Raw genomic sequence first — 25,066 nt, forward strand, 5'->3', positions numbered from 1 at the left:
TTTCTGCATCTTCAATTGACTTCACTGTTAGTATGAGAACCGACGGAGGACAGATGACCATTTTTTTGTTCTTCTCCTTCACAAGACAAATGAATTGCTTTACTGTATCTGTCACCTGGTCTATATGTGAGCTCATTGTTAAATCTGTAAAATATAGAGACCACCTAGTACGCCTTGGGTTTGAGCGCCTCATTGATTTTAGCCGCTTTTTTATGATCAACACAGATTGTAATCAGAAGCTGAGCCCCCTCCACATAGTGTTGCCAGTCTGCCAAAGCATTTTTGATAGCCAATAGTTCTCTGTTATTGATTGTGTAGTTAATCTCTTTGATATTGAGGGTTGAAAAAATATGCTACAATGTTGGCAATGACCGTCTTGTGCGTGGTATACCCCCAGAGTTTGCCTTGACTCTTTTTGCAGGAACTTTGTCTAGCTCACCCCTCCTGACCAGTGGTAAAGTGCCTGTGCGCCCCCTTTTAGCATGGTGAAAATGACTGACCCTTAATTGGAATATTTACCTAACATAATACTCACTAGTATATGGTACAAAGTATACCAGGACCTGTAAGTTAAATGTTAAAAGCGAATACAGCACCCATTGTGCCATCCACTACAGTTTGCTACTATCTGTGGCCTGGTTGAGGAATTTTAAAATGCAAATTCACCCTATCAAAATGACCCTTCTTGACATGCCTAAACCTTTCTTTTCAATATTATTAAGTTACCCTTTAGTGGACCTTAATGCCCATAATGTGGAGTACAGGTTATTTAAAAGGAGGATATAAAAAGGTTTAATAGTAAACGTGTCCTTCCATTGAAGAGGCCCCAACTAACTATTTTCACTGCAGAAGGGTTGGCTAAAGCATTGGGATGTAATGTTACATTTAATAATGTTATCTTGGGCTTGGAATACCTAAACAATATCAATTTTAAAATATTTATTGAAAGCTAAATTCACTAGCGAAGTTGGATTTGTAAAAAATATTTAGGAAAAGATACTTTTACAAAGTTATCTTTTCCCTGCCTAAAGCCTCAGGAAACCATTTGCATGAGTTCCAACGGTCACCTGGAAGCTAATTAGCCCACTTGATGAGGTGTGCACTTGCTCCCAGAGCAAGGACACAGGGTATGGGAAAGTGCTGTTTTTACCTTGACAGGATGACCTGTAGGCTGGGCCCAAAACGTAATGAATTTTAAAGAGGCATACCCTGTCAAAGTCAGATGTAGCTAACACCTAGGCCTGTCTCTTTCCTTTGTCCCTCACAGTCAGTCAGGCAGGCATCAATCCCAGTTGGAGACGAGCTGCCCCCAGACCTGGTTTATAGTGACCACAGAGAAGGCTTTAGTCATATCCATGGCCACACCACTGGGGTAGGCACAGAAGCTCTGCACAGGGATTGAAAGGTTCTGCCATCTTGGATTTAGGTAGAGAGGGGCACTGTGGGATTGTCTGCAGTAGGTCAAACAAAAAATGCGGCAAAACGTTTACCCTATTGGTTAGGAATTGGCCAGGAGCTTCTCCACCCACCAGCTGGTGCCATGCATAAATGTGGCATTCCTAGTACTCGCCTCAGAACACTTTCTGGACCTGTGGAACAAAAGACAAGGACTGCACTTACTGTTGGTAACCTTTAGAAGAGCCAAGCATATCCGATTCAGCAGGACCTTATGGAGAAGGTATCCTGCCTCGTAGAGGCCTTTTTTTCACTACAGCATGCTGCCTTACCCCGCTGGAAGAATCTCAGTTCCAGAAAAGTGACTAAGTCTGCATATAGAAATTTTTACCAGATGCAGGTGACAAAAATATCTGGCCAGCGAGTGACCTTCCTTGGACACAAAATTTAAATTTCTCCCCCTCCGAGCTTCGCAACTAAAAATCAACAGGTTTACTGAGACCTCGTCCAGCAGCTATCCAATGATGTGGAGCCCTCTTTGTCCCCAGCATGTTGCCTGGCCCCTCTGTAGATTTTTGACTTCCATTTCAGAGACTTAATCAGAATGTTAAACCCTTAACCGGGTCGTACCCAGTTTCTGTATCAGATCCATGCTACATTGCGGTCCGCCTTAACTTGCACCTTGATACCGGTCAGGCACAACTAGATGAAAAGTTTGGCGCTTAATGCTTTTTGCTATTATGTAGTAACCAACTCGAAACATACTCCAGTTTCTTGCATAAATGATCTACCACTACAGTCTAATGATCATTTTGCGATAGTATTGCTCCCATAGCATATGATCAGGCATTGGTCCTCAGGATACGTGGTAATTAACTATCTGGATGTTAAAAAATGAAGGAGGGGAGAAGGCCTCTTTAAATGCATTTTCTTGTTCATCTCTCCAATTAAATAGCCACCTGGAAATATTGACAAATGCCAGAAACCGTTAAATCACTTTCACTGACCTGGGGGGCGACTACTCTTATACTGCCTGGTCTTGGTCCATATAGATTCCCTTATCATAGATCTTAAAACCAAAGAAGATAACTTCTGTAGCCTAAAAGAAATATTTTGCAACGATTTTACATAAAGAGTGCTTAACCAACCTTTTCAATTCTACCGTGACATGTTTCCAGTGTTTTACAAAGGACTCAGAATATCTAAAAATGTAATTGAGGTAATTCACAAGATATGTGTCCGAAACATCTCTACCGATGTCTTTGGCAAAATGCTGAAACACCGCGGGCCCACTGCAAAAACCAAACGGCTTGACTAAATATTCACTATGAACCAATCAGGTACTACTAAAGGCAGTCTTCCACTCATCTCCATGTCTTATTTTTACCCAGTTTTATGCGCCCCTCAATTTAATTTTGTGAATATCTTGGCTGGCTTTATTTGGATTAACAGGACCAGAATCAATGGTAAAGGATATATTTTACACAAATGGGGGATGGGAGCACACTGCCTCACCTCCCAGCACAGTTCACCCCTTAGCATTGTGGTAAATGCAGTTCACAGTGATTTCTTACTTGAATTTTAGCTGTAGTGGTTCACCAAAGTTGGTGCAGGTTAGTGCTGTGAATCTCTAGACACATGTGTTTCTGGATATTATCTGTCTTCAGTAGAGATAAAAAACGAAAATTCCTTCTGGGGTTGCTGGAAAGGCTGCCATAGTCTCTCAGGTGTCAGTACCTCTCTCTGGCGCACAGGTGCATCGCCAAGAGCTCGTCAGCTCAGTGGCTCAAGGGAGCCTTTTCAAACAAATGGGGGATGGGAGCACACTGCCTCACCTCCAAGCACAGTTCGCCCCTTAGCATTGTGGTAAATGCAGTTCACAGTGATTTCTTACTTGAATTTTAGCTGTAGTGGTTCACCAAAGTTGGTGCAGGTTAGTGCTGTGAATCTCTAGACACATATGTTTCTGGGGTTGCTGGAAAGGCTATGGCAGCCTTTCCAGCAACCCCAGAAGGAATTTTCGTTTTTTATATGGCATATGGCCATGTCTGAACTGGGGTGGCAGAGTGGGCTAAAGAACGGTGATGGATCAAACCCAGATCTGTTGACTGGGTGTGAGTGTTTGATTGGTTCTGATGCTCCATCCATCACCACCCCCTTTTGTACCGCTTTGTTCGCCATAAGTTGGCAGGGTATGCTCAGACGTGAGTCCCTTGCTCACTTTGCCACTGGATTCAAGCAAGCCTGGCTGAAGACGGCTGAAATGCCAGAAACCGGTCCTAGGAAGCTTGTTTCCGGTCCAGGGAAGGCATGGCTTGGCAGTTCGGGCTGGACTGTTCCCATGAGGCACAGGGTCAGACTGATTTGCATATGGCCATGTCTGAACTGGGGTGGCAGAGTGGGCTAAAGAACGGTGATGGATCAAACCCAGATCTGTTGACTGGGTGTGAGTGTTTGATTGGTTCTGATGCTCCGTCCATCACCACCCCCTTTTGTACCGCTTTGTTCACCATAAGTTGGCAGGGTATGCTCAGACGTGAGTCCCTTGCTCACTTTGCCACTGGATTCAAGCAAGCCTGGCTGAAGACGGCTGAAGTGCCAGAACCCGGTCCTAGGAAGCTTGTTTCCGGTCCAGGGAAGGCATGGCTTGGCAGTTCGGGCTGGACTGTTCCCATGAGGCACAGGGTCAGGCTGATTTGCATATGGCCATGTCTGAACTGGGGTGGCAGAGTGGGCTAAAGAACGGTGATGGATCAAACCCAGATCTGTTGACTGGGTGTGAGTGTTTGATTGGTTCTGATGCTCCGTCCATCACCACCCCCTTTTGTACCGCTTTGATACCGGTCAGGCACAACTAGATGACAAGTTTGGCGCTTAATGCCTTTTGCTACTATGTAGTAACCCACTCCAAAAATACTCCAGTTTCTTGCATAAATTATCTACCACCACAGTCTAATGATCATTTTGCGATAGTATTGCTCCCATAGCATATGATCAGGCATTGGTCCTCAGGATAAGTGGCAATTAACTATCTGGATGTTAAAAAATGAAGGAGGGGAGAAGGCCTCTTTAATTTTTTTTAATGCATTTTCTTGTTCATCTCTCCAATTAAATAGCCACCTGGAAATATTGACAAATACCAGAAACCGTTAAATCTCTTTCACTGACCTGGGGGGCGACTACTCTTATACTGCCTGGTCTTGGTCCATATAGATTCCCTTATCATAGATCTTAAAACCAAAAAAGATCACTTCTGTAGCCTAAAATAAATATTTTGCAACGTTTTTACATAAAGAGTGCTTAACCAACCTTTTCAATTCTACCTTGACATGTTTCCAGTGTTTTACAAAGGACTCAGAATATCTAAAAATGTAATTGAGGTAATTCACAAGATATGTGTCCGAAACATCTCTACCGATGTCTTTGGCAAAATGCTGAAACACCGCGGGCCCACTGCAAAAACCAAACGGCTTGACTAAATATTCACTATGAACCAATCAGGTACTACTAAAGGCAGTCTTCCACTCATCTCCATGTCTTATTTTTACCCAGTTTTATGCGCCCCTCAATTTAATTTTGTGAATATCTTGGCTGGCTTTATTTGGATTAACAGGACCAGAATCAATGGTAAAGGATATATTTTACACAAATGGGGGATGGGAGCACACTGCCTCACCTCCCAGCACAGTTCACCCCTTAGCATTGTGGTAAATGCAGTTCACAGTGATTTCTTACTTGAATTTTAGCTGTAGTGGTTCACCAAAGTTGGTGCAGGTTAGTGCTGTGAATCTCTAGACACATGTGTTTCTGGATATTATCTGTCTTCAGTAGAGATAAAAAACGAAAATTCCTTCTGGGGTTGCTGGAAAGGCTGCCATAGTCTCTCAGGTGTCAGTACCTCTCTCTGGCGCACAGGTGCATCGCCAAGAGCTCGTCAGCTCAGTGGCTCAAGGGAGCCTTTTCAAACAAATGGGGGATGGGAGCACACTGCCTCACCTCCAAGCACAGTTCGCCCCTTAGCATTGTGGTAAATGCAGTTCACAGTGATTTCTTACTTGAATTTTAGCTGTAGTGGTTCACCAAAGTTGGTGCAGGTTAGTGCTGTGAATCTCTAGACACATATGTTTCTGGGGTTGCTGGAAAGGCTATGGCAGCCTTTCCAGCAACCCCAGAAGGAATTTTCGTTTTTTATATGGCATATGGCCATGTCTGAACTGGGGTGGCAGAGTGGGCTAAAGAACGGTGATGGATCAAACCCAGATCTGTTGACTGGGTGTGAGTGTTTGATTGGTTCTGATGCTCCATCCATCACCACCCCCTTTTGTACCGCTTTGTTCGCCATAAGTTGGCAGGGTATGCTCAGACGTGAGTCCCTTGCTCACTTTGCCACTGGATTCAAGCAAGCCTGGCTGAAGACGGCTGAAATGCCAGAAACCGGTCCTAGGAAGCTTGTTTCCGGTCCAGGGAAGGCATGGCTTGGCAGTTCGGGCTGGACTGTTCCCATGAGGCACAGGGTCAGACTGATTTGCATATGGCCATGTCTGAACTGGGGTGGCAGAGTGGGCTAAAGAACGGTGATGGATCAAACCCAGATCTGTTGACTGGGTGTGAGTGTTTGATTGGTTCTGATGCTCCGTCCATCACCACCCCCTTTTGTACCGCTTTGTTCACCATAAGTTGGCAGGGTATGCTCAGACGTGAGTCCCTTGCTCACTTTGCCACTGGATTCAAGCAAGCCTGGCTGAAGACGGCTGAAGTGCCAGAACCCGGTCCTAGGAAGCTTGTTTCCGGTCCAGGGAAGGCATGGCTTGGCAGTTCGGGCTGGACTGTTCCCATGAGGCACAGGGTCAGGCTGATTTGCATATGGCCATGTCTGAACTGGGGTGGCAGAGTGGGCTAAAGAACGGTGATGGATCAAACCCAGATCTGTTGACTGGGTGTGAGTGTTTGATTGGTTCTGATGCTCCGTCCATCACCACCCCCTTTTGTACCGCTTTGATACCGGTCAGGCACAACTAGATGACAAGTTTGGCGCTTAATGCCTTTTGCTACTATGTAGTAACCCACTCCAAAAATACTCCAGTTTCTTGCATAAATTATCTACCACCACAGTCTAATGATCATTTTGCGATAGTATTGCTCCCATAGCATATGATCAGGCATTGGTCCTCAGGATAAGTGGCAATTAACTATCTGGATGTTAAAAAATGAAGGAGGGGAGAAGGCCTCTTTAATTTTTTTTAATGCATTTTCTTGTTCATCTCTCCAATTAAATAGCCACCTGGAAATATTGACAAATACCAGAAACCGTTAAATCTCTTTCACTGACCTGGGGGGCGACTACTCTTATACTGCCTGGTCTTGGTCCATATAGATTCCCTTATCATAGATCTTAAAACCAAAAAAGATCACTTCTGTAGCCTAAAATAAATATTTTGCAACGTTTTTACATAAAGAGTGCTTAACCAACCTTTTCAATTCTACCTTGACATGTTTCCAGTGTTTTACAAAGGACTCAGAATATCTAAAAATGCAATTGAGGTAATTCACAAGATATGTGTCCGAAACATCTCTACCGATGTCTTTGGCAAAATGCTGAAACACCGCAGGCCCACTGCAAAAACCAAACGTCATGACTAAATATTCACTATGACCAATCGGGTACTACTAAAGATAGTCTTCCACTGATCTCTATGTCTTATTTTTACCCAGTTTTATGCGCCCCTCAATTTAATTTTGTGAATATCTTGGCTGGCTTTATTTGGATTAACAGGACCAGAATCAATGGTAAAGGATATATTTTACACATTGTGACGGCATTAAGTTCTCTATAATCAAGAGAAGTTTGCACTACAATAAGAAATATTCAATTTCTACACATGCCTTTACTTACATTACAATGAGGAGGGAAGTCACATAAGTCACCCTTTTGCAGTTAACAAAAATGACAAATCTCTTGTTTCGAGTGTGTATATTTCTACTGCATAATTACTCTGTTCTCTGTCCAGATGCTTTAAAGGCAGCAACAGCCCCAACAGATGTTTGATTGAAGCTCACGTGCACTTTATATTCAATTCTCAGCTTTTTGCCCTACCACTTTTAAAATGCAACAGTCGACCACTGGCAGAGAGGTGTGTCCTTGCCTCATGTGTGGTTCACATTAGCCTCAATTTTAATGTTGACATAAAGAGCAACCTCTCCTCTAGTCTTGAGCAAGACAATGTTTCTGAATGTTGATATAAGAAAAATATTGATTCATTCCATGACTACCTGTAATTGTAATAAAAAGTAATTCAAATTTGAGATCTCGTGGTCAATATCCGAAGGGCAAAATAATAGATTATACATTCTGTGGATTTGAAGGTTGCGTGATTTTCTGGAGTTTTGTTGCACCTCAATCTCTTCTTGAGATGTCTGTAGGTGTGTCTGGACTCCTGGAGGGCAGGAGTGAACCAGCTGGCTGCCTTGGAGCATTGTTTGTCTGGTTTTTTCTTGACGGGTGCCAGGGTGTCAGCGCAGTTGGAGATCCATTTGTGGAGGTTGCATGCTGCAGTGTTGGAGTCCGTATTCGTTGGCGAAGTGGATGTGCTGAGGCAGGTGATGAGAAGGTGGCCTTGGTCCATCTGTGGCTAGGGGGGCAATGATGATTGTGGTGTATTGTGGGCGTGTTGAATGTGAAATGTACACAATGATGGTTGGTCCAAGGAAGTTAGGTGGTGTGGCTGTAGCTGATGTTCCTGCTGGCAGAGAAGGCGGGCCGAGCGAGTGTCCGGCTGTGTGGGTTGGTGCGGGTATTAGCTGTTTGAAGTCGATGTTGGAGGGGTTCTCCAGGAGAGAGGCGGTGTTCTGGTCACTGGGGTTGTCCAGGTGGTAGTTGAGGTCTCCGAGTAGGATGTAGTCAGTGGATGCGAGGGCCTGAGGTGCGATGAGGTCTATGATGGAGCCGGTAAAGGGGGGTCGGGGGCCAGGGGGCCAGTAGACGAGAATGCCGTGGAGGGTGGTGTTGGGTTGGCCTGGATCTGGAAGTGGAGGTGTTCCATGGTCCTCGTTGGGTTGTTCCAGTGCGTGGTCAGTTGAACCGTGCTTTTGTGGATGATGGCGATGCCTCTCCCAGGCGGTCAGGTCAGTCCTTGCTGGTGATCTTGTAGTCGTTGGAGTTGTCGATGTTTGGTAATAAGCAGGGATTGGTCCAGGTTTCCGTGAAGAAAGCAATGTCAGGAGAGGCGGCCCTGAGGAGTTCCCACATTTCTGTGGCGTGTTTGTGGAGGGACCGCACATTAAGGAGGATGCAATTGAGCCCGACTGGTGCGCTGTCAGTCGGCTGGGTGGCAAGAGGAGCTGGCGTGACTGAAGGTGCAGTTGCAGTTCCGGCAGGCGAAGTATCCAAGAGTCTTCTTCAGGGCTGCTAGGTGGCAGGCATCATGTCGTCCTGGGTGGAGGGCCAGGGGGTGTTGGCATTGTAGCAGTGGGGTGTCTGAGAGGCAATGTCCCTATAACTGGGCACAGATATGCTTGCCTGTGGCACACCAGCGGTGTACCCAATGTGCATGGCTGCGCAGCGCCCACCATTAAGTAGTGCTGTGAGGGGGCTGGACAGCTGGGTGCTCGGAAATTTGGGAAAGGACACTGGAGGGTGGCAGGACCATGAGGGATCACAGCGGTAACAAGGGAGAGGGAAGAAAAAAATGGCGAACAGTGATAAAAAAACAAAAAATAGAGAAAGCAAGAGGAAAGCAAAGCCAAGGCAGAAAAGATAAATCAAAAACAGAGAGAGGGAAAGGAAACAGCAAAAGAGGGACAGGAGGGCAGTCAAGCAACAGAGCAGTGATGCTCTACCACTGGACCACCAGCAATGAGGTGCAGGCAGAAGCCGGTAAGTGGAGTAGAGCCTCAAACTCCTAACCTCCAGGTCAGAGGTGCCAGCAGAGAGGGACTGCAGCAAAAGCTACCAGACAGCGCAGTGCTGTTAAAGGAGCAAGTCCCATAAGGATGGTGAACTACACTTTAACACAATAATACTCATTCTTTGCAAATTACACAAGGCTCATCTGAAATGTAATAAGTGGGCTCCATAAAAGAATGTTTGAGACAGGTGAAGGGAAAATCGAAGAGCTTTGAAAAATAAGGATTCTAGAAATTGGATGGCCATCACTAGAAACTTCTTTTAAGCCTGGTGAACATAATATGGATGAAATTGAATAGAACATGTTCCTACTCACTGGAGTGAGGGGATCACACACTGAGGTAGAGTGAAAAAGATGACTTGATACAGTGAACCATGGTCTGAATGTAGATAGAGAACTTTATACATCATGTTAATTTGTGAAGCTGATTTGTAGATGTACGATGAGGAAATAAGTTTCCAATGGCACAATGGTATAGTTATGAATGTGATCATGTGAGAGTCACCAGTTTGATTCTCAGATTGGAACACTATTAGGTTATGAATTGAATTACTTTTGAATGTAAGATACTGGTGAATATTTACTTATTTTTAAACACACATATGTCTAAATTGTAAAATTCAATGGGATCGAATGCACTGAAAGAAGAAGGACGACCATTCTTTGCATCATCACTCGATCAACTGGCATAACCGAACATATGTACATATAATAATATGTGAGACACAGGTTGGGTCAAATTTATAGACGTACATACTATATGGATTTACTTTTTTTTGGGAGAATTGTGAGTTTAATAAGTGAATGACCTATTCTTAGGACACCCCCGCGCCGCACGGCCACCAGCTGTAGCGTGTGCTCCCCGCCTGCCTCACTGAGCCTGCCTGCTGCCTGCTGACCACGCCCCCTGCCGTCGATCGGCGTTGTCTCCTGCAGTCTGCGTCTGCTGATTTTCCTTCTACTGCCTTGTCGCCTTTTTGGGCATTTTGCCCCTTTTCTGTTTCCTGTGTGCCCCCCTGTGCTGTTTCCCCCGATGTTGCCCCCTGTGCCCTCCCGCCCCGCTCCCCTCTTTCTGCCGCCGAGTGATCGGACATGCCCCCTTTTCTTTCTGTGCCCTCCCCGCTCCCGCCTCCCAGCTGCTCCTCCCTCCCTCTTCGCCATAAATGGCGACCGTGCGCACGTGCATCGTTGACGCGCAGTGGGCGCGCCCAAAGCGCGCTGAAGGTGCGCCAAAGGTAAGCCCGTCTGTGCCCGTCCGCACCTGGACCGCGCCCAGCGCCGGACCCCCTGGCCACCGCAGCAGCCAGCCCACCCGCCGGACCTACGATGACACCACACTCAACGCACTCAACACCGGCCGAAGCCCCGGATGCTACCGAGCATCCCCGCGACGCACCCATGGACCCTTCCACTGCCGATCCTGCAACTTCTCCTGCCTCCGAACCTGCACCGCACCCACCAAGACGGACAGCAGCAATCACCTCAAGTGCATCCTGCTCAACACCCGCTCCGTCCACAGACACGCCGTGGAACTCTAGACCCTCATCGACACTACATCTCCAGACATCGCCTTCCTCACGGAAACCTAGATGAACGCCTCCTCAGCCCCCGACATCGCCATCGCCATGCCGGACGGGTACAAGATCATCAGGAAGGACCGCGTCAACCAGACCGGAGGAGGCATCGCCATCGTACACAAAAACACCATCCGCATCTCGACCGACCCCATCGACGCATTCAATGCCGCCGAGCACCTCCACTTCCAGATCCACACCGACCCCAAGACCACCCTCAGAGGCACCCTCATCTACAGACCCCCGGGACCACGCACACAATTCTGCGAAGACATCACAGACTTCATCAGCCCACACGCCCTCCCCTCCACCGACTACATCCTCCTCGGGGACCTCAACTTCCACCTGGAGAACAACAAGGACCGCAACACCGCCGCCCTGCTGGACAACCTCACCAACCTCGGATTCAAGCAACTGGTCAACACCCCCACCCACTACGCCGGCCACACGCTTGATCCCGTCTTCTCATCCAGCAAGCACATCACCTTCAGCCACTCCACCGGACTCCACTGGACCGACCACAGCTGCGTCCACTTCAGCTTCAGAAAGAACACAACCCACCACCACCCGAAACAGGTTCCTCACAGAAAGTGGAGCAAGATCACCGCCGACCAGCTTACCACCTCCCTCAGCCAGAACCCACCTGCCAGCACAACGGACCCCAACGTAGCAGCCCGCAACTTCGCGCAGTGGCTGACTGCCTGTGCCGACGACCTCGCCCCACTGAAGAACCCCCCCACCAGACGCAGAAGCAAGAAGGCCCCCTGGTTCACCGACGAACTCAAGGACTCCAAGAAGGCCTGCCGCACCCTCGAGAAAGCCTGGCTCCTCGACAAGACCGCCGACAACATGACCGCCCTCAAACACGCCACCCGCAAGCATCACCAGCTCATCTGCACCACCAAGAAGAAATCTCTGAAGGAACGACTGGACAACAACGCCCATGACAGCAAGGAACTCTTCAACATCGTAAAGGAGTTCTCCAACCCCAGCACCGGCAACAACAACATCACTCCTTCACAGGACCTCTGCGACTCCCTCGCCTCGTACTTCCACCGCAAGATTGCCGACATCCACAACAGTTTTGGCGAACCATCCACGCACCCTACCGTCGAACCAACGCACCCCACCGCCGCCCTCCGGACCTGGACCACGGTGACCACCGAAGACACAGCCCGCACGATGAACACCATCCATTCCGGATCTCCAACTGACCCCTGCCCCCACCACGTCTTCAACAAGGCCGACTCCACCATCGCACCCCAACTCCGAGACATCATCAACACCTCCTTCAACACCGCTACCTTCCCGGAGAGCTGGAAACATGCCGAGCTCAGCGCCCTACTGAAGAAACCAACAGCGGACCCCACCGACCTCAAAAACTTCCGCCCCATCTCGCTCCTTCCTTTTCCTGCCAAAGTCATCGAGAAGATCGTCAACAAGCAGCTGGCCACCTTCCTCGAGACGAACGGATCCCTCGACCCATCGCAGTCCGGCTTCAGAGCCAACCACAGCACCGAGACCGCCCTCATCGCAGCCACTGACGACATCCGAGCCCTGCTTGACAACGGAGAAACAGCGGCACTCATCCTCCTGGACCTCTCTGCAGCATTCGACACTGTCTGCCACCGCACCCTAGTCCAACGCCTCAGCAACACCGGCATCCAAGGGAAGGCACTGGAATGGATCATCTCATACCTCGCCGGCAGATCACAGAGAGTCTGCCTCCCCCCGTTTTGCTCCGAGGCCACCGAAGTCATCTGCGGTGTCCCGCAAGGATCGTCACTCAGCCCCACCCTCTGCAACGTCTACATGAGACCCCTCGCTGCCATCGCACTCCAACACAATCTCAACATCATCTCCTACGCCGACGACACCCAGCTGATCCTCTCCCTCACCAGAGACCCCGACACCACCAGGGCCAGCCTACACGAAGGGATGAAAGACGTCGCCGAGTGGATGAACATCAGCCGCCTGAAACTGAACACAGAAGTCCTCATCCTGGGACCATCACCCTCCGCATGGGACGACTCCTGGTGGCCCCCAGCCCTGGGCACCGCTCCCAAGCCAACCGACCACGCACGCAACCTGGGCTTCATCATGGACTCCTCCCTCTCGATGACCAGACAAGTCAACGCCGTCTCCTCATCATGCTTTCACACCCTTCGCATGCTCCGCAAGATCTTCCGATGGATCCCGACCGAAACCAGGAAGACGGTCGCCCAGGCCCTCGTCACCAGCCGACTGGACTACGGAAACACCCTCTACGCCGGAACCATAGCCAAGCTTCAGAAAAAACTCCAACGCATCCAGAACGCCTCCGCCCGACTCATCCTGGACATCCCCCGACGCAGCCACATCTCCAGCCACCTGAGAGACCTGCACTGGCTCCCCGTCAACAAGAGGATCACGTTCAGGCTCCTCACCCACGCACACAAGTCTCTCCACGACCTGGGCCCCAAGTACCTCAACGACCACCTGACCTTCTACATGCCCACCCGCCAGCTACGCTCCACGAGCCTCGCCCTCGCCCCCGTACCTCGCATCCAGAGAGCCACCGCCGGAGGCAGATCCTTCTCCTACCTGGCGGCCAAGACATGGAACTCCCTGCCCATCCACCTTCGGCTGACCCAGGACCACCTCGCCTTCAGGAATAAGCTCAAGACCTGGCTGTTCGAGCAGTAGCAGACCCCCCTCCCCCCAGCGCCTTGAGACCCTTCCGGGTGAGTAGTGCGCTATACAAATCACATGATTGATTGATTAAATGCCTAGAAGCTATACCCTCTCTGATTCCATAACTATGGTCTTGATGACTTTTACTATACGGGCTGTGGCGTAGGGCTAGCCTTATGTTGAATGACGGGATTTAAGACAATCTAAAGAACAGCTTAGTGCTGGAATGGAATTCTGGTGATTTTGGTGAGCACTCTTAAATATTGATCACATTTTGGTTAATTTAAGAAGGCTTTTTATCAGAGCTGTGGTTAAGGAATTTCTGAAAAATTTGAATAACAAGAGATTACAGAAAAATAAGACCAATGACCAACAAACTGATGTAGAATTGAAAAAAGGAGCAGGAAGTTGCTGATGCAGCTGAAAGCTGCAAGAACCTTTACTTGATACATAAACTGAATATGAGACATTTTGAGTAACCTATGAGTAAACGTGCATCAATTTCATGTTAAAGAAAACATGATAAATTAGTGTGGGAGCTTAGTTACTGCATCATAAAAGCATGCAGAGAATTGTAGAATAGATTAAATCATATTAATTTAAATAATATTGGTTCATACTTTATTTACCATCTACTGCATAACATTTCTAATTGTATTGGAATGTTAAAGTGATGCACTCACATGTTATGGAATTCCTACTTATCCTCATTGAAATAGTAATGTGTGTGAAGATACTAATTAAATCTAATGTTATCTAGTTATTTTTACATGTAATATTGAAGGGTATTCATTCTGAATTCCATTATTTGCATTTGTGAAACTGTGCACCAGATGAGAAAGCACAAATGGTGCTGCATAGCTATATTGAGTGTAAACAACATGAAACCTTCTGATTATAATCTTCATATATGTACTAATGTAAACCACTTGAAACAATATTAATATCTTGAATAAAAATAATGTTGCACGTTGTACTTTGAAAAGGCAGTAATGCCTCATAGTTACATATGAGTTTTGCAACCCAACTAATTATATATTCTGAGTGCTTATAAGTTGAAAAGAATATTAGAATATTGTTTACCCTCATGAATATTTATTTCTATTACTTTATATTCTGCATATTCTTGAATCAATTTTAATATAGGCCTGCATTTTCCTACTTTGCTTTGTCTTAAACTCATGAGAAATTTTCCCAATCTTACAATGTGAAGTGAAACTGTGTATTACTAGGAGAGTTCTCACTCACTTCCTTGGACTCATTGCAACAAAGTTGATACTTTGGGAACATTTGCTACGGGAAACTGTCCTCTTGAACTCCCTCATGTGCCTGCTGTTAAAGGATCATTGTTTGAAAGTTTACCTATACCGGATGATCTGACCACTTACGTTATCAGCACCACCTCTTTCCATACTATGGGGTCTATTAGGATGTCGGGCGGATCACCGCCATCATATTGAATGATATAAATAAAAAAATCATATCTGAAAAATAATTATTGGTCGACAGCTTCAAGGTACATTGATGAATTAAAACTTCATTTGTGTATACGGCTGTCAATGTTCGTTGCAGTTGTAAAATTAATATAATCAGCATTTCTCTAAAAACAGGCAGATTTCCAGCACAAGTCACATAGTCCTATGTGACTGCTCATTAAAACAAGTTGACCTGGATCCAACTGACCCAAACTGACCCAAACAACTACAGACAAACCTAAATGGTGTCTTCCTAAAAATAACTAATAGAAAGAGCAGCTTTATCACAGATCTCAAAGTTCCTGGAAGAGAACGTACAGCCAACATACAGGCTTCTCTTCAAGGAGAGAAAATTAATGTACATTAATTTCTATCAGGAATGACTTGAAAAAATGACATGTGGACAGAAAGGGGATGCCAACATTACTTCTCATTTACCTCTTGGCAGTCCTTCCCTCTGTACATTATGAGCTACTGCTGTATAGAATAAAGGAAATTAGTATTGAAGGAAATATTCTCAACTGCTACTGACAATCCTGTAGAATTCAGAAGGGTAGTAAAGACCTGGCGTTTCCCCACCAGAATCGACTGGAGACAACAGACCAGTATTGTTCTACCATCTCATGAGCAAAATATTAATACATTGAATGCTATTTAAGTCAAGAAAATACCTAACCTCCTGTAAAGGAACCAAAATGACAGCCCTTCAGCACCAAGGAGACAATACAAAAAGACCACAACAACCTAATTCTCCACAACAACCACAGCAGTAACATTTGAAATAACCCTAATCCCCCCAAACAAGCGGCACAAGTAAACAATAAACAACTATCTCTTCATATTCTAGAGTGTACTGCTGTTTCATATGAATAAATATACAGCAATCTGAGAAACTGTGAAAAACCCTACCTATGCATGTATCTGAATTATGAGTTGGTAGGTATTTACTTTAGCACATCCAATAATGAGCAAATGCATTAAGTACCTCAACCTTCGTTAAATTTCAGCAAATCCAGCCTGACAAAATGTAATAGTGGAAACGTATATGGTATTGACTGTATCATGCAAATTTTGGTGCGTTAAACACCGAAATCTGCATGCTATTCCCCACCAACTCTTAATAGGTGTTATTTATCACACCCAATAAATAACATAACCAGTGGCATTGTTCTTTATCAGATATGATAAATTGCACCTCGACTTATAATCAGGGCCTAAATGGCACCTCCATTAATATATACAACAGATTGCTATCACTATATAACTGTGTGGCAAACGCGAATGAATGGTCCTCTCTTCAGGGTCAACCCAAATATTTTGCCTTCACCCTTCCTATTTTTCTGAATTGCTTTTTGTTGACCTTAGCACTCTGCTAAACAGTGCTAAAGTGTTTGTGCTCACTCCCTAAAACATGGTAAAATTGGATTACACCTGATTGGCATATGTAATTTGCTTATTAGGACCTAGTAAAGTTCTATACCATATACCCCCTGCAAATAAAATGCTACCTGGGCTGCAGCACTTATTGCACCACCCTAAAGTAGCCCTTTAAAACATGACTCAGGGCTACCATTGCAGCCTCCCACCAGTTTTAAACTGCCAATTAAACTTGGCAAAATAACCCCTTTGTCACGCCTAAAACTCCTTTTTTAATACATATGTCATTCCTAAGTTAGGCCTCCAAACAGTCCACAGGACAGAGTGCATTGCAATTTTAAATTTGGCAATGTACTTTTAAGTTTTACATGTCCTGGTAGTGAAAATACCTCACATCATTGGGTTATCCTATTACTTTTAACAAGTGCTAACTTTTAATTGGTGGAAGGTAGGAAAGTCATGTTTAGTGTTTGAGGAATTATAATTTGAAATCCTCTTAATTGATAAGGTCGGACTTTATGTCACAATTCAAAAAATGCTACTTTTATAAAGTTGGCATTTTTGTTCCCTAACCATTTGGTGCCTGCAGCCGGTTCCTGGGCCACGTAGAGTGAGTGAAAGCTAGCCTTTGTATATTGCTTTCAGACAAAAAAAAGAGTTGCTAGGTGTGTCTGGATGAGAAGGTGGAGCTTTTCACAGCCCAACTTGCACTTCAAAGGCTGTGTCCTGATCTCACAAAAAAGTATTTCACATTAGCCTTTTTTGCCTACAGCCAGTCTGGATCCAGGGCAGGGAGGTAGGAAATTCCAGACGCTTCTGTGAGGGGAAGCCTCCAGAAGTTTCCTCCACTTCAAAGAAGGAACCGGAGGCCGTATTACTCACATTGAAATCCCTGCCCTCTACATGGCTCTCTCACCCGGTGCTTTCTAGTGACCTGGAATTGGCGGTCGACGGCTTTGCCACCTGGATTAAGCAGGGTGTCAGCTCTGTCTCCCACCCTAATTGTAAAAAGCAGTCGCACCTCTCTCCTTCTTGCCCTTGGTATTCTGGTGCATTAAGAGAGCTCAAATTGGGCTGTAAGAAACTGGAACGCCTCTGGCACTTGGAGTATTCTCCATCAGCGAAATGTGCCTTGCGGAAAGCTCAAAACAACTACTATGCGGCCATCAAATTGGCTAAGAGTAGTTTCTATACAGATCACATTGCCAAAGCAAAAAACAATGGCAGAGAGATCTTCTCCATTGTTAGATGCTTTCTGACACCTTGCGCCGAACAATCGGCCTCCCCTACTTCACCTCAATGGTGTGAGGAGCTTTCCTCCTTCTTCATAGGGAAAATACAAGCTATCCAAGACAGCGTGATAAAGAGCCTTCAGGGATTTGAGGTTTCCCACCATCTGCCCTATTCCCCCCGCTTTCAGTGTCGCCCACATGCTCTGGTTTTTCTCCTGCTACTGGGTCAGATATACTGGCTATTCTTAATACTCTTAAATCAGGCTCACCTTCTGACCCATGTCCTGCCAGAGTACTGGTGGGAGTAGCTGAGGTCGTCTACCCGGAAGTGACATCAATTATTAATCTGTCTCTGTGCACGGCACGGGTTCCTCTGCACTGGAAGCAGGCTAAACGATTGCCACTCCTAAAGAAGCCCTCACTGGATCCGCTACAAGCGGCTAACTATCATCCCATCTCTCTTCTTCCAGCCCTGTCCAAGGTCTGCGAAAAAGTCATCTTCCGTCAGCTGGATGCTTTTGTTGAAAACTCTGGTGCCCTTCATCCGGCTCAATCCGGATTCAGGAAATGTTATAGTACAGAGACGGCTCTAGTGGAAATGGCAGAATCAATCAGGGAGTGCCAGGACGCGGGCGGCAGGGCTGCGCTGGTTTTACTGTATCAGAAGGGGGATGGGAGCACACTGCTACCTCCCAGCACAGTTCGCCCCTTTGCATCCTGGTACATGCAGTTCAATTTAAATGCTTACTTGAAATTTTGCAGAGTGTCTCACCAAAGTTGGTGCAGGTTAGTGCTGTTAATCTCTAGACACATGTGTTTCTGGATTTCATCCTTCTTCAGTAGAGATAAAACGAAATTCTTCTGGGGTTTGCTGAGAAAGCTGCCACAATCCTCTCAGGTCTCTGTACCTCTCCCTGGCGCACAGGTGCCTCCCATGAGCTCGTCAGCCCAGTGGCTCAAGGGAGCCTTTTTGAAACAGAAGGGGGATGGGAGCACACTGCTACCTCCCAGCACAGTTCGCCCCTTTGCATCCTGGTACATGCAGTTCAATTTAAATGCTTACTTGAAATTTTGCAGAGTGTCTCACCAAAGTTGGTGCAGGTTAGTGCTGTTAATCTCTAGACACATGTGTTTCTGGATTTCATCCTTCTTCAGTAGAGATAAAACGAAATTCTTCTGGGGTTTGCTGAGAAAGCTGCCACAATCCTCTCAGGTCTCTGTACCTCTCCCTGGCGCACAGGTGCCTCCCATGAGCTCGTCAGCCCAGTGGCTCAAGGGAGCCTTTTTGAAACAGAAGGGGGATGGGAGCACACTGCTACCTCCCAGCACAGTTCGCCCCTTTGCATCCTGGTACATGCAGTTCAATTTAAATGCTTACTTGAAATTTTGCAGAGTGTCTCACCAAAGTTGGTGCAGGTTAGTGCTGTTAATCTCTAGACACATGTGTTTCTGGATTTCATCCTTCTTCAGTAGAGATAAAACGAAATTCTTCTGGGGTTTGCTGAGAAAGCTGCCACAATCCTCTCAGGTCTCTGTACCTCTCCCTGGCGCACAGGTGCCTCCCATGAGCTCGTCAGCCCAGTGGCTCAAGGGAGCCTTTTTGAAACAGAAGGGGGATGGGAGCACACTGCTACCTCCCAGCTCAGTTCGCCCCTTTGCATCCTGGTACATGCTGTTCAATTTAAATGCTTACTTGAAATTTTGCAGAGTGTCTCACCAAAGTTGGTGCAGGTTAGTGCTGTTAATCTCTAGACACATGTGTTTCTGGATTTCATCCTTCTTCAGTAGAGATAAAACGAAATTCTTCTGGGGTTTGCTGAGAAAGCTGCCACAATCCTCTCAGGTCTCTGTACCTCTCCCTGGCGCACAGGTGCCTCCCATGAGCTCGTCAGCCCAGTGGCTCAAGGGTGCCTTTTTGAAACAGAAGGGGGATGGGAGCACACTGCTACCTCCCAGCACAGTTCGCCCCTTTGCATCCTGGTACATGCAGTTCAATTTAAATGCTTACTTGAAATCTTGCAGAGTGTCTCACCAAAGTTGGTGCAGGTTAGTGCTGTTAATCTCTAGACACATGTGTTTCTGGATTTCATCCTTCTTCAGTAGAGATAAAACGAAATTCTTCTGGGGTTTGCTGAGAAAGCTGCCACAATCCTCTCAGGTCTCTGTACCTCTCCCTGGCGCACAGGTGCCTCCCATGAGCTCGTCAGCCCAGTGGCTCAAGGGAGCCTTTTTGAAACAGAAGGGGGATGGGAGCACACTTCTACCTCCCAGCACAGTTCGCCCCTTTGCATCCTGGTACATGCAGTTCAATTTAAATGCTTACTTGAAATTTTGCAGAGTGTCTCACCAAAGTTGGTGCAGGTTAGTGCTGTTAATCTCTAGACACATGTGTTTCTGGATTTCATCCTTCTTCAGTAGAGATAAAACGAAATTCTTCTGGGGTTTGCTGAGAAAGCTGCCACAATCCTCTCAGGTCTCTGTACCTCTCCCTGGCGCACAGGTGCCTCCCATGAGCTCGTCAGCCCAGTGGCTCAAGGGAGCCTTTTTGAAACAGAAGGGGGATGGGAGCACACTGCTACCTCCCAGAACAGTTCGCCCCTTTGCATCCTGGTACATGCAGTTCAATGTAAATGCTTACTTGAAATTTTGCAGAGTGTCTCACCAAAGTTGGTGCAGGTTAGTGCTGTTAATCTCTAGACACATGTGTTTCTGGATTTCATCCTTCTTCAGTAGAGATAAAACGAAATTCTTCTGGGGTTTGCTGAGAAAGCTGCCACAATCTTCTCAGGTCTCTGTACCTCTCCCTGGCGCACAGGTGCCTCCCATGAGCTCGTCAGCCCAGTGGCTCAAGGGAGCCTTTTTGAAACAGAAGGGGGATGGGAGCACACTGCTACCTCCCAGCACAGTTCGCCCCTTTGCATCCTGGTACATGCAGTTCAATTTAAATGCTTACTTGAAATTTTGCAGAGTGTCTCACCAAAGTTGGTGCAGGTTAGTGCTGTTAATCTCTAGACACATGTGTTTCTGGATTTCATCCTTCTTCAGTAGAGATAAAACGAAATTCTTCTGGGGTTTGCTGAGAAAGCTGCCACAATCCTCTCAGGTCTCTGTACCTCTCCCTGGCGCACAGGTGCCTCCCATGAGCTCGTCAGCCCAGTGGCTCAAGGGAGCCTTTTTGAAACAGAAGGGGGATGGGAGCACACTGCTACCTCCCAGCACAGTTCGCCCCTTTGCATCCTGGTACATGCAGTTCAATTTAAATGCTTACTTGAAATTTTGCAGAGTGTCTCACCAAAGTTGGTGCAGGTTAGTGCTGTTAATCTCTAGACACATGTGTTTCTGGATTTCATCCTTCTTCAGTAGAGATAAAACGAAATTCTTCTGGGGTTTGCTGAGAAAGCTGCCACAATCCTCTCAGGTCTCTGTACCTCTCCCTGGCGCACAGGTGCCTCCCATGAGCTCGTCAGCCCAGTGGCTCAAGGGAGCCTTTTTGAAACAGAAGGGGGATGGGAGCACACTGCTACCTCCCAGCACAGTTCGCCCCTTTGCATCCTGGTACATGCAGTTCAATTTAAATGCTTACTTGAAATTTTGCAGAGTGTCTCACCAAAGTTGGTGCAGGTTAGTGCTGTTAATCTCTAGACACATGTGTTTCTGGATTTCATCCTTCTTCAGTAGAGATACAACAAAATTCTTCTGGGGTTTGCTGAGAAAGCTGCCACAATCCTCTCAGGTCTCTGTACCTCTCCCTGGCGCACAGGTGCCTCCCATGAGCTCGTCAGCCCAGTGGCTCAAGGGAGCCTTTTTGAAACAGAAGGGGGATGGGAGCACACTGCTACCTCCCAGCACAGTTCGCCCCATTGCATCCTGGTACATGCAGTTCAATTTAAATGCTTACTTGAAATTTTGCAGAGTGTCTCACCAAAGTTGGTGCAGGTTAGTGCTGTTAATCTCTAGACACATGTGTTTCTGGATTTCATCCTTCTTCAGTAGAGATAAAACGAAATTCTTCTGGGGTTTGCTGAGAAACCTGCCACAATCCTCTCAGGTCTCTGTACCTCTCCCTGGCGCACAGGTGCCTCCCATGAGCTCGTCAGCCCAGTGGCTCAAGGGAGCCTTTTTGAAACAGAAGGGGGATGGGAGCACAGTGCTACCTCCCAGCACAGTTCGCCCCTTTGCATCCTGGTACATGCAGTTAAATTTAAATGCTTACTTGAAATTTTGCAGAGTGTCTCACCAAAGTTGGTGCAGGTTAGTGCTGTTAATCTCTAGACACATGTGTTTCTGGATTTCATCCTTCTTCAGTAGAGATAAAACGAAATTCTTCTGGGGTTTGCTGAGAAAGCTGCCACAATCCTCTCAGGTCTCTGTACCTCTCCCTGGCGCACAGGTGCCTCCCATGAGCTCGTCAGCCCAGTGGCTCAAGGGAGCCTTTTTGAAACAGAAGGGGGATGGGAGCACACTGCTACCTCCCAGCACAGTTCGCCCCTTTGCATCCTGGTACATGCAGTTCAATTTAAATGCTTACTTGAAATTTTGCAGAGTGTCTCACCAAAGTTGGTGCAGGTTAGTGCTGTTAATCTCTAGACACATGTGTTTCTGGATTTCATCCTTCTTCTGTAGAGATAAAACGAAATTCTTCTGGGGTTTGCTGAGAAAGCTGCCACAATCCTCTCAGGTCTCTGTACCTCTCCCTGGCGCACAGGTGCCTCCCATGAGCTCGTCAGCCCAGTGGCTCAAGGGAGCCTTTTTGAAACAGAAGGGGGATGGGAGCACACTGCTACCTCCCAGCACAGTTCGCCCCTTTGCATCCTGGTACATGCAGTTCAATTTAAATGCTTACTTGAAATTTTGCAGAGTGTCTCACCAAAGTTGGTGCAGGTTAGTGCTGTTAATCTCTAGACACATGTGTTTCTGGATTTCATCCTTCTTCAGTAGAGATAAAACGAAATTCTTCTGGGGTTTGCTGAGAAAGCTGCCACAATCCTCTCAGGTCTCTGTACCTCTCCCTTGCGCACAGGTGCCTCCCATGAGCTCGTCAGCCCAGTGGCTCAAGGGAGCCTTTTTGAAACAGAAGGGGGATGGGAGCACACTGCTACCTCCCAGCACAGTTCGCCCCTTTGCATCCTGGTACATGCAGTTCAATTTAAATGCTTACTTGAAATTTTGCAGAGTGTCTCACCAAAGTTGGTGCAGGTTAGTGCTGTTAATCTCTAGACACATGTGTTTCTGGATTTCATCCTTCTTCAGTAGAGATAAAACGAAATTCTTCTGGGGTTTGCTGAGAAAGCTGCCACAATCCTCTCAGGTCTCTGTACCTCTCCCTGGCGCACAGGTGCCTCCCATGAGCTCGTCAGCCCAGTGGCTCAAGGGAGCCTTTTTGAAACAGAAGGGGGATGGGAGCACACTGCTACCTCCCAGCACAGTTCGCCCCTTTGCATCCTGGTACATGCAGTTCAATTTAAATGCTTACTTGAAATTTTGCAGAGTGTCTGACCAAAGTTGGTGCAGGTTAGTGCTGTTAATCTCTAGACACATGTGTTTCTGGATTTCATCCTTCTTCAGTAGAGATAAAACGAAATTCTTCTGGGGTTTGCTGAGAAAGCTGCCACAATCCTCTCAGGTCTCTGTACCTCTCCCTGGCGCACAGGTGCCTCCCATGAGCTCGTCAGCCCAGTGGCTCAAGGGAGCCTTTTTGAAACAGAAGGGGGATGGGAGCACACTGCTACCTCCCAGCACAGTTCGCCCCTTTGCATCCTGGTACATGCAGTTCAATTTAAATGCTTACTTGAAATTTTGCAGAGTGTCTCACCAAAGTTGGTGCAGGTTAGTGCTGTTAATCTCTAGACACATGTGTTTCTGGATTTCATCCTTCTTCGTAGCATAGGCGTACTCGCCGTCGCTACTACATCGCCCTTAGTTCCATGGGGCAACTTGCTGGTATGACGAGCAGTGTGCGGCCATTTATACCTAATTCATTACGGCTCTCCTGAGCGACCGGACTGACGAGTCTTTGACCGGCACCTGCGCGCCTTGAAAGGTACTTTACCTATTTTTAATTGCAGGCAGTCTACACGGCACCCCTCTACACTTACCTACTCCCTGCTGATGAGAGGCAACTACCTCGAAACACGTGTCCAGGGATGGCTAATGCGACACATACTTATTTCTTACACTTCGTAGCATAGGCGTACTCGCCGTCGCTACTACATCGCCCTTAGTTCCATGGGGCAACTTGCTGGTATGACGAGCAGTGTGCGGCCATTTATACCTAATTCATTACGGCTCTCCTGAGCTACCGGACTGACGAGTCTTTGACCGGCACCTGCGCGCCTTGAAAGGTACTTTACCTATTTTTAATTGCAGGCAGTCTACACGGCACCCCTCTACACTTACCTACTCCCTGCTGACGAGAGGCAACTACCTCGAAACACGTGTCCAGGGATGGCTAATGCGACACATACTTATTTCTTACACTTCGTAGCATAGGCGTACTCGCCGTCGCTACTACATCGCCCTTAGTTCCATGGGGCAACTTGCTGGTATGACGAGCAGTGTGCGGCCATTTATACCTAATTCATTACGGCTCTCCTGAGCTACCGGACTGACGAGTCTTTGACCGGCACCTGCGCGCCTTGAAAGGTACTTTACCTATTTTTAATTGCAGGCAGTCTACACGGCACCCCTCTACACTTACCTACTCCCTGCTGACGAGAGGCAACTACCTCGAAACACGTGTCCAGGGATGGCTAATGCGACACATACTTATTTCTTACACTTCGTAGCATAGGCGTACTCGCCGTCGCTACTACATCGCCCTTAGTTCCATGGGGCAACTTGCTGGTAAGACGAGCAGTGTGCGGCCATTTATACCTAATTCATTACGGCTCTCCTGAGCTACCGGACTGACGAGTCTTTGACCGGCACCTGCGCGCCTTGAAAGGTACTTTACCTATTTTTAATTGCAGGCAGTCTACACGGCACCCCTCTACACTTACCTACTCCCTGCTGACGAGAGGCAACTACCTCGAAACACGTGTCCAGGGATTGCTAATGCGACACATACTTATTTCTTACACTTCGTAGCATAGGCGTACTCGCCGTCGCTACTACATCGCCCTTAGTTCCATGGGGCAACTTGCTGGTATGACGAGCAGTGTGCGGCCATTTATACCTAATTCATTACGGCTCTCCTGAGCTACCGGACTGACGAGTCTTTGACCGGCACCTGCGCGCCTTGAAAGGTACTTTACCTATTTTTAATTGCAGACAGTCTACACGGCACCCCTCTACACTTACCTACTCCCTGCTGACGAGAGGCAACTACCTTGAAACACGTGTCCAGGGATGGCTAATGCGACACATACTTATTTCTTACACTTCGTAGCATAGGCGTACTCGCCGTTGCTACTACATCGCCCTTAGTTCCATGGGGC

Source organism: Triturus cristatus, chromosome 2_1 (genome assembly GCF_964204655.1).
Source record: "Triturus cristatus chromosome 2_1, aTriCri1.1, whole genome shotgun sequence".
Classification (NCBI taxonomy): domain Eukaryota; kingdom Metazoa; phylum Chordata; class Amphibia; order Caudata; family Salamandridae; genus Triturus; species Triturus cristatus.